The sequence below is a fragment of the Emydura macquarii genome, unplaced genomic scaffold, assembly GCF_026122565.2.
Source record: "Emydura macquarii macquarii isolate MOO-44397 ecotype Brisbane River unplaced genomic scaffold, CSIRO-AGI_Emac_v2 contig_1045, whole genome shotgun sequence".
Classification (NCBI taxonomy): Eukaryota; Metazoa; Chordata; order Testudines; family Chelidae; genus Emydura; species Emydura macquarii.
In genome coordinates, this window is record NW_027131182.1 from 12,914,958 (window position 1) to 12,925,639 (window position 10,682).

The 10,682-nt window shown below is 42.3% G+C and overlaps 1 protein-coding gene across 5 annotated transcripts in view; it reads right to left on the reverse strand.

Moving 5' to 3' along the window:
- Positions 1 to 9,279, reverse strand: part of PRLR (prolactin receptor) — a 143,455-nt gene extending 134,176 nt beyond the window's left edge. For 4 of the 5 annotated variants that reach the window (XR_010919200.1, XM_067545510.1, XM_067545507.1 and 1 more), the window contains exon 1: positions 9,142 to 9,279. The gene's annotated coding sequence lies outside the window, so the exon portion shown is untranslated. The remainder of the gene's footprint in view (positions 1 to 9,141) is intronic. The other variant, XM_067545509.1, reaches the window with a different exon arrangement.
- Between the last annotated feature and the right edge of the window lie 1,403 nt (positions 9,280 to 10,682).

The window sequence follows — 10,682 nt, forward strand, 5'->3', positions numbered from 1 at the left end:
GGTAGGGCTGTCGTGTAGCTGGACCGTACAACCTGGCCAGAGAAACTGGGCTGAGATCCCTGAACTGTGGCGCCGGACCCAGGCCCCTGAACCCCGGGACTGGACCGAGCCCCTGGTGCACCCTGGCTGGGTAACACCCCCTGAGGCCGGATGGGACTTAGAGGAGCTGTCAGCTGCTGACCCCCCCAAGTCGGGACCAGACCTTGATGAGCTGCCTGAGGCCGGACCCTTCCTGGAACCCAGCGACCTAGAGGAACTGCCCCTCGCAGAGGAGCTCCCCACATTGCTGCTGCCGGATGAGGAGGGGCTGGCGGGCCTACCCCAGACAGTGGACCCCAGTGACCCTGGAGAAGCAGGTACAGGGGGATATGGGGAGGAAGTAGCCCAGGAGCAGCCATAGACGTTGGCTGAGTTGGGGCAACCCTGCTGGCGTGTTGCGGCAGGAGCCCCGCCGGCTCAGCAGCAATGCCTTTGCCGCTGTTATGGCCCTGGGCTGGGATGCAGTGGAGATGGGTGGGCCTGTGTCACCCTTCCCCCCCTTTTCTTCTAGCCACCCTGGGAGAGCCTCAACCTCCCTACTGCTGCCGGAGCCCTTCACTGTTGGCCGGCCCGCCCTGCCTCAGGGCCGGAGCAATAGACTACGGGACAGTGGACTTTTTCCCTACAGGAAGGTGCTGTGGCCTCCTCTGGGCTCAGGACCCAAGGAAGGACCGCAGCAACCGGGTCGGTTGGAGAAGACCAGCCCACAGTCCCCTAAAGGCAGCTGGATAATTAAGGCTGAGTGCACAGAGATTAGAAAACAGGGATATGTGAAAGAAATTCTAAAGACAAACATAGCGTTCTCTATCTGTGTGTAAGTATACATACTGCAATCCATATTCTATACATGCCACCTACTTATGCCAGTCAAACTTTTGGGGGCTTTGATCTTTCCTTAATACATAGAACAGAACTCTCCTTAGGTAAAGGTAAATAAATATGTATTTGTGTGTGTTCTTGACTAAATCAGCCTTGATGAAAACATGGATGTAAATTACAGGAAAACAAGTTTATGAACACACATGAATTTTGCAAGCCTAAAAATGGTTTGAGAGGTTTCCAAAACCTTGAACTCTACAGGGTTCCTATTGGAAATATTCATGGGGTAAGGTATTGCTCATTGTAAGTGATGTCAGAAATTGGCCCTAGCCTACCTTGCATAATGGTGTTTCAAATATAACTGAGGTTGCATCGTATTTGTCACTCTGCCTTTCTCTGCTCCTTTTTTTCAAAATCTTCTCCTGAAGCGAACTTTAAATTATTGAACCTAAAAATATTTGAATCGAAATTTCAAACTCACAAAGCTTGAGTGGCGTTGATACAAAAGGAGTTCATCTACTTTTATTGTAAAAGCTCAGTGTTCTGAACTGAATAAGTGTTTCCCCAGGAATGGCAGGTTCCTGCTTCTCAAGGCTGGAGGAGGAATATGAGTTATTTTATTATTGTAAGTTATATAATGAGATTTTTTTAAAAAAATTCAAGGTACTAATATGGAAACACAGGTCTGGTTTGTTCATGAAGATTGATTTAATTATCTATGTTGTGTAATACTCTTGGGAGTATGTATTATGTCAAAATGAGTTTTACTAGTTAACAAGAACTCCTCTACTGGATCTATGAAATTAAGCATAGTTGAGTATACCCAGAGTCCTCTGCTATCTATCTGACAGCTATCTCACATCAGTGACAATGTTGGATCAAACTGAATGGCCTGAAAATGTTTTGGATGCACTATGTCCTGTGTGCTTTACTAGTCAATTTTTTTCTTGGTTCTTCCTCTTTTAGTCTCCAGACACTTTTATCAACAGATCATTCTAGCTACAACTAGAGATGTGCCTGAGTCATGATGTTTGGAGTCTGAGGAAGTTTGGGCTCAGTGGACTGAAGTTCAGTGGTGTTTGGATTTGAAGTTCCAGTTCAGAAAAGGTTTTTACTAACATTTTATAGGTTCTATCATTTGGTCCGAACTAGAGATGGAGATGAGAAGACCACCTTCTGTACACACTACGGATGCTTTGAGTACCTGGTCATCCATTTGGCCTATCCAATGCCCCAGCAACATTCCAGCACTTCATAAATGATATTTTCAGGGGTGTGTTAGACAGCTATGTAGTCATTTATCTGGATGACACCCTCCTGTTTTCTGACAAACTGGCTTCTCATGATCAGCATGTCTGCAGCATCTTAGAAAGACTTTGCCAACACCATCTATACACAAAGCCCGAAAAATGCGAGTTTGATCGGGATGCAATAGAATTCCTTGTTTTCATTATCTCCCACAAGGGACTAACTATGGACCCACAGAAAGTGACTGCCATCTCTGACTGGTCCACACCAAACACCCACAGGGTCCAACGATTTCTAGGCTTTGCTAACATCTACCAGTGGTTCATTGAGGGATTTTTCCAGTCTAGTTGTTCCTCTGACCACTTTTCTGTGAAAAGGAATCTGCTTCCTTGGAAGCCCAAATAGCCTTCATTCATCTAAAAGAGAAGTTCATCACAGCACCCATCTTGGTTCACCCAGACCCTGATAAACCACTCACAGTGGACACCAATGCATCCAGTTTCACTCTGGGTGAAGTATTGTCCCAACTGGTAAGTCCTGTTGGTCGATTTTGCTCATGTCTATTACTTTCACAAGATAGGCCTGGCAGAGAAGAATTATGATATATGGGATAAGGAACTCTTAGCTAACAAGGCAGCATTTGAGGAATGGCAGCATCTACTAGAGGGGGCCAGGTTCTCTGTGCAAGTGCTCACACATCACAAGAACCTGGAATACCTTTGAACAGCCAGACACCTCAACTAACAGATCTACTGATCCTTTGTCTTCACCTTCATAGTCACTTACCACCCAGGGACAAGAAATGGGAAGGCTGACACTGTAAGGCTGAGTACCTGGAACTGGGTGAAAAACTCCCTTTATGATACTAAAGGCACCCAATTTCATCAAAGGTACAGTAGAGAACCGCTTAATGGAGACTGTTCATACCATGTTACCTAACGACCCTTCACTGCTCAGATCTGCCAGATTCTGGAGAATGCTGATGCCCCACCAGCCCCCAGGTTTAGGTTCCAAGATGGGATCCTCTACCATAAGGAGCATATCTACATCCTGAAATGGCAATCAAGGCTGCAGGTTCTTAAGTTGTATCATGATGCATTCCTTGCAGGGCACTTTGGCTACCTCAATCACTAATCAAGGAGTTCCTGGTGGCCAGGCTTGCACACCTCAATTAAGAGCTTCATAAGATCCTGTGGCTTTTGTGCCCAGACCAAGTGCTCCCTCTCACAACTGCTCAGCCTTCTCCAACCCATGCCCATTCCACCTCAACCATAGGATACCATTTCCATTGACTTTATTGTGGAGCTAGACCACTAGACATGATTCCCGCTCCAACCACTGAGCCTGACTACCTATGACCCAGTCTGTTGTCAGTTCTCCATGTCCACCAAGGATAGGACAAGAAATAATCAGCCTAGTTCTCAGCAAGGAAGATTCAGGTTAGATATCAGTAAAAATCTTTCCAACTGTAAGGATAGTTAAGCACTGGAACAAGTTACCTACAGAGGCTGTGGAATCCGTCATTGGAGGTTTTTAAGAACAGATTTGTTCTAGATATACATAGTCCTGCCTCAGCGCAAGATGATGGACTAGATGACCTCTTTAGGTCCCTTCCACATTTCTATGATTTATGATTAAAATGGTATTTCTATGATTTATGATTAAAATGGCAAGCTTCTGCAAACTCAGGCCTGGTTTACGCTGCTGCCGGCAATTGATGGGAGATACCGCAAGCTACTTTATGTAAAGTAGCTTGTGTATCTCCTGTCGACTTACTTACGTTGCTATACCTCAGTGTCTTTACTGTACTGCGTCGACCAGAAATACCCTCTGGTATCGACTGAGCAGCTCTCCACGACACGCTCAATTGATCCCGCTGTATCGATCCCCAAGTCGCCGGCAGCGTAGACATACCCTCAGTATAGCAGGCCTATCACTCACAACTTTTTCTATCAGAGGAAATCCTGATTGCATGTATCAATTGGCATCAATTTTGTAGTGACTGCAATGCTATTAGTGCATTGTATCATGTTGTGACATGCCATTATGGTGAAGTGAATGGAAATATTAAGTTTCAGTGTTCTGGAATTGTACATTACTCTTCTAGGAGTATGACATTAATCTCCAGTGTCTTTTTTAGTATGATGCAAAAAGTCCAATTCATATTGGACATCGCTATACAAAGCTTCCCAGGAGAGCAACTGTAGAAAAATATATTAATAGATTCCAGGGCCAGATGGAACCATTGTGATCATTTAGTCTGAGCCCCTGTATTTCACAAAATTCATAGTTAAGGCTAGAAATAGAATTGAAATACAGAAATTAATTTGTAAGCCAAGTATTCCAACAGTTTTAGTAGTTAGTCTTACTAAAAGTAGGCATTAAGATAAAGTTTTTATAACAATTAAGGGACAAATCCTGGTCTCCTGAACAAAATCTAAGCAAACAGATTTTTCAGATGGGACCTGTACAGTGGTTAGGGAAGAAAGGATGGAATCTTCCCCCTTTCCCCAGCTGATCTACTGCTGCTTTTAAAGATGATGGATTGTAGTGAAGTTCAGTCATTGTGTACTCATCTCAAATCTCTGGGATTAGACTAGCAGATTCAGATTAAATGCAGTAAAATCAGGCCACATTGACTCATTGTTTTTGTCCCAAAATTAGCAATGATATTTATTCTATTTAAAATATTCTTTACTTTATTTTTCTTTTAAAAGTTCTTAAATATATTTGATCAAAAGACCAAACTATATATTGAGGATCCTGACATTGTTTATTACTGTATTCATAAACCCCCCACCAACTGCTATTTCAGAAATTTGATTTTTTTCTAACATTCAGAATCTGTTTAATCACTTGTCTTAATAAATCAATATTGCCAGTGTTGGATCCTTTCCAAATTATGTGCCAAAAGGGAAGGATTTTTTTCTTGATAACTCTTTTTAATGAAGAGGGGAATTATGGAAATATAGATTTCTGCTCTCCTTTAAATCAAGATTGAGAAGAATTTTATTAGCAATTTTAAAGCTATTTTAATAGCAAACTTCTAAAGTCATGAAAACAATAGTGCAGAGTTCTGAACATTTTGCTAAAGAATAAAAGGGCCACATCATAGTGATTTATTTACTTAAATAATTTTTTAGGAAAACAGATCTTCCCGGCTGCTGTGTTTGTCAGAATTCCATTATCAAAATATGGGTTGGAACCACACCCCCTAGATGCAAGCACCATCTGAATCTGAATTCTGTGGTTTAGGTCTATATCTACTTCAGGACAAGCTCTTACATTCACAAGGCAAAGCAAACTAATTCTGTTAGCAATTTCCTGGTTTCCATTCTCCTTCCAGATAAAAGTCACACTGATATGTATTTCAAATATTTCAGCTTTTATCATTTTCTCTGTAGCATTAATCCTTGTTGTCACAGCTAAAAACTAGAGCTGTGCTAAACTACTGCTTTTCTCTATTCAGCATTTTCATGGACCTGTGACGGGATGTATAAACCCTGCATTAGAACTGAAGGGGTTAAAGAGCAATTCTAGGCCTACATGACTGCCCCCAGTCACACCTGCAGAGCATGCTCCAGGTGGAGGTGAAACTTAAGAGGGAAGCCAGACAGCTCAAAAGGAGGCTGGAAAGGTAGGGAGAAAGACCTGTCCTGGGAATGCCTGCTGCTGCTGCTATCCTTAGTGTATGAATAAAAGGCAGCAGAACTATACTTAGCAAAGCCTGACTGAGATATGTCACCCTAAACTGAAGCTCACCTGCTAAGCATGGGGAGGAATAGCAGCAGCAAACCAGATGCAGAAGCACTGCTTGATTTTTTTAATCCCCATCACCTTTTAGGGAGGGGAGGTAGACTAGTATCAGTAAATCTTTAAACTCTGGGTCTTTACTTACTAAGGATTAGAGGAAGAGGGGAATGGTGTATTAGTGGGATCTTTGTTTGTTGGAATTTCACACTGCAAGGTAGGAAACTCAGGGAAAGGACACTGCCCACGCTTTTGAAGTGTGATTGTGGTGTTTTCCCAAATTAATGATGGGTTCTCTCTCCCTTTTAATACATTTTCTTTTATTATGCAGAGAGTCGGTGCTTGCTAGTGAGGAAGTATCATCTTATAGAGGCACGTGGGGTTGTTCAAGTTTTCCTCTATTAGTGATTGGGAGCTCAAGCTGGTTCTGTTATGTATTGTGGGGAACTCAGATACTGAAGCTGGCCCTTGTTGTTGCTGACACCACCTGGCAGAAGGGTTACCCTATAAAGGGTTTAACATCCTATTAAAGTAACCCAAATAAAGCTCTGTCCCTATATGGCTATTTGAATACAGCAGTAGCTGTAGGGTCAGAGTCTACACTGACCTACATCCTTACTGGTCTCAACAAGCAATGAAGCACAATTCAGTGTAAAATTTGGTCCTTGTTTCATCAGCAGTAAGCGATGCAGCAAACAGAAACAGTTGTCAGAAACAATGCTTTATGAAACAGACCGTGAGGTGACCCAGACACCCCTGTCCAGAAAAAGTGGGGAGGTAGGGACTGATCAGAGCCCAGGAGGCCTGGAAATTGCAGCCAACAGAAAGGCTAAAGATTGTTGGGGAACATAACAGATCCTTGAAGAAGGGCTCTGCCTGGCAAGAGTCAGTGGGGGTTGGTGGGGGGCGGGGAAGAAATCAAAACCAGATCCTTCCTGAGGGTTAAGAAGTTTAGATAACTGTTAAAAAAACTAATTTGCGTATTTAAGTTTTATAACTTTGAGGGTGTAGAAGTACCAAAATACTCTGAGGAAAACTATCAGTGTCTCCAACCCAGCTGAAACCATGAAGTATCGATACATAGCAGAGGTGTAGCCAGAACTGATTTTTTTGCCGGGCCTGTGGTCGACAGGGTGGGCACAAGCCTTGTGTCACAAGTGAAACAGAGGCTGATAAAAATGCAGGATGAATTGCTTAAAATCTGATTGGGTGGGCCTGCTTTTAAAGTGGGTGGGCCATTGCCCACCAGGCCCACCCATAGCTATGCCACTGATACATAGTATATTTATTTTGCTTTATAAGCCATAATTAACCTCTGTGCAACCCTGAGGAGGAAATCAGGCCAGGGAGATTACGGGGGCTGAAATCCTGGCTCCACTAAAGTCAATGGCAAAAAACCTCCCTTGGACTTCAGTGGGGCTAGGAATCCACTCCTGGTTTTCAGAAGTTCCGAGTTCTCAACCTCTGAATCAGTGCCAAGGTTTTCAAAAGTTGCTACTTGTTTGGGGTGTCAAAATATTTTGGTGCCCGAACTGAGACAATTAAGTCTGACTTTCAGTGTTGCTGAGCAACTCCACCTGAAGCCACTGGGAACTCACCACCTCCAGATAAGGTCTCACACTAGACACTAGATAAAGGAGGCACTCAAAACCAGTGGCAACCTTTAAAAACAGAGGCTTAAGTGATATGCCCCAGGTTACAAAGAGTCCCTGCTCGCGCTAGGATAGGAAACTCAGAATCCTGAATTCCAGCTCTGTGCTTAATCCACAGGACAAAGTTGCCCCCTGTTTCGTAGAACTCAGGTCTCAAATGAAAGCTTAATCTGATGACTTTGTCCAATTTCTACACCAAACAACCATTAACATGTTGCAACCATTAACATGTTGCAGACAAGAATATAAACACTGAGTTACCACCCTACCCTCAAACACCAATCCTTTTAATGGTTGTCAATGACTAGGGTGACCAGATGTCCTGATTTTATAGGGACAGTCCCGATATTTGGGGCTTTGTCTTACATAGGTGCCTATTAACCCTGCCCCGTTCTGATTTTTCACACTTGCTGTCTGGTGACCCTACCCATGGCTAACTTTAATCTATACAACCTGCCTTACTCCAGATTCCCCTTCCCTTCAAGGTCTGCATGTTACATACGCACAACTGCATGTGAGCTGTTGATAATCCTCCTGTTATGTTGTTTATCTAGGGCATTTCATCTGAGATAGACAGCCCCAGCATAATTAAATATCATCTTATCAGGCAGCAGTGCCAATGAAGAACATGCAATAAATGACAGCACGTGTTATGCGCACACATGCCAGGCATTGCTCTCTGCTTAAACTTGTTCAAACTGCAAAGGTAGTCCACTCATCTGCCTTTTGGGAAAGAAGTGCCTAATAGTTCAATAACACTGACCCATCTCTCAAGATAAAATAAAAGATAGGTAGCTGCCCTGCAGGGCTTTGGTGAGAAGGAAGCTTGATGTAGGAGAGACAGAAAAGGAATCCATAATGTTTGTCAGGCTGACCCACCTACAGGAAAGTGACAGCAAAGAAATGCCTGCCCACCCCTAAACCACTAAAATCAAACAAACAGATCCCATGTGACACCAAGAATAATGGAAACGTGTTAGAGATGGCACCATGCTTTCATGGGGTGCAGGAAGAGATCACTGAATGGATGTTCTTGGAATAAAGAGCTGTAAGTCATCACAGCTCCCTTTCTCCCTGCCCAGCTCGGTTAGTTGTTCTCATACTTCAGTGCTTCCCCTCCACCCAATGCCAGTTGCAGTGAATACTGAAGATGCCAAATACTTAGTGGGATCCCAGTCAATAATCTGAGAAACACTGTAGGTGCCAAAGCACATCAGTTTAAATGTACATTTGGTGAACATACCTGAAACGTAAATTAGTTGATAATGAAATCATGTAAGATTATTTCAATGTTTAATTAAAAGATCAGTGCAAGTGTCCTAGTAAAGTATGATATAAAAAAAGAATGACTTCTCTCTGTCCAGGCTATTATTAGCAATTCATGGGAGACAGTTGTCACCTGGCTGACAGCTGTTGCCAAAACAATAATCTTTTCTATAAGCTGTTAGCTACACAGTACTAACTAAACACTGTATTGAGTCTAGTTGGTTTCTGATTATTTTTAATAGCCTATGAACATTTACAAATGCTACTAATCAATTTAAAGCCCACACAATACTTTATACAACGACGGACATCCTTATATATGCCTAGGTAAACACACTGTAGGAACAGGTTTAGCCACAGTACTCACTTTTGCCTGGTAATGAAGTCTGGGTTGATCCATGTCAAATCGGGAACACTTCCTGAACAAGGTTATGAAAATCCAGCATTGGTAACACAGTTAAACAAATTCAATAAGTCCAGAGAAAGGCAAATAACTCCCCTCACACATGCATGAATACAAAAAAGATTCAGAAAAATCTGTAATGTTTCCAGCGCTGACTCCCAGGATATTCAGTATGACGGCTCAGAGCAATATAACTATGTACTTGTGCACTCTCAGCCCATTAGAGGAGGAGTCAGTGTTGCAACATTTATGTTCCTTGCTCCAGGCTAAACAGTGATTTTCTTCAGTGTGCAAAATGTCTGGAGCCTGACAGTTTTACAAGGTTAGAGAGGTGCTTTAAAGTGTAGGAATCCAACAATGAAATTATTAAAAAAAAAAAAAATCTTTATATTCTAGAAATTACTACGCCTGCCCAAAAGTGTATAACCAAGTTTTTTTTAAGTAAATCCAGTATCCTTTCAGCCTTTCCATACCAAAGTGTCAAATGCTTTTTATTTTAGAGTGACATGAAACTGCACAAATTTACAGTAATTTGTGTCCTGTTGCATTGATGAAACATGAGAATCTTTCCCTTAGATTTCTCAGAAATCCTATGAGCTGAAAAAGCTTCAACTTACAGGCTAGAGTTTTGCATTTTACTAACACAGTTGTGCAGAACTGAGTGAATGGTGAGAAATTTGTAAACATTTTTGCAAATTCTGACCTATCTTTTCATTCAGCCATATTTGCATCCTCTGCCGTAACATGACTGAAGTTTTATTTGAACCATTGTGTGTGACAGGTGAAGTTTGGGTCTGCAGTTGCCATTTTTTAGTTAACTCGTTTCATTATGATAAATTTTGTGTGAAAGTTCTGTAGGTATAAAGGTTAGATCCATCCAATCATGGACCAGAACTAATACCATGTGACTCAGGTGATCCATTATAAAGCCTGAGCAGCTTCAAATACCGAATAATCATATGAAATTGTTTGTCTATGGATTTCTCACTGTATTCAAGTAATGAACACAAATGTTGTAAGTCATAATCTACTCACAAACAGCAAAAGTGACTCAACTTGTCAATTAAAATGTCCACAAGAAATAGTTCAACCAGCTCTACCAATGTGTCTGCAAATTTCCTTCTGTAGTCCATATCTAGAAGACTGCAGTCAAGTGGTTCTGACAGATTGGGAATGGATCTTGTGAGAATATGCATCTTCTCAGTAACAAGAAAAGGAATAATGAAGGACCACATAACAGATACTTAAGCAGCTGGAACAAGGAGATGCACTGAGCAGCAACCAGCTGCTTTAGGGCTGCAGCTGCTTGTCTCTGCCAAATTTAAAGGGCCAGCCCCAGAAAAGCAAGCAGAAAAAGGAGAGAAATTTTGCCCATGGGAGTAAAACACAGAAAGGTGCTCCTAGGGAAAGGGTTGCTTCAGTGTCATGTGGCAGAGTGGTGATATGCACATCTGCAGTGGGATTTGTGGAAGGTGGAGTGGAATACAACAAAATACAACTGTAGG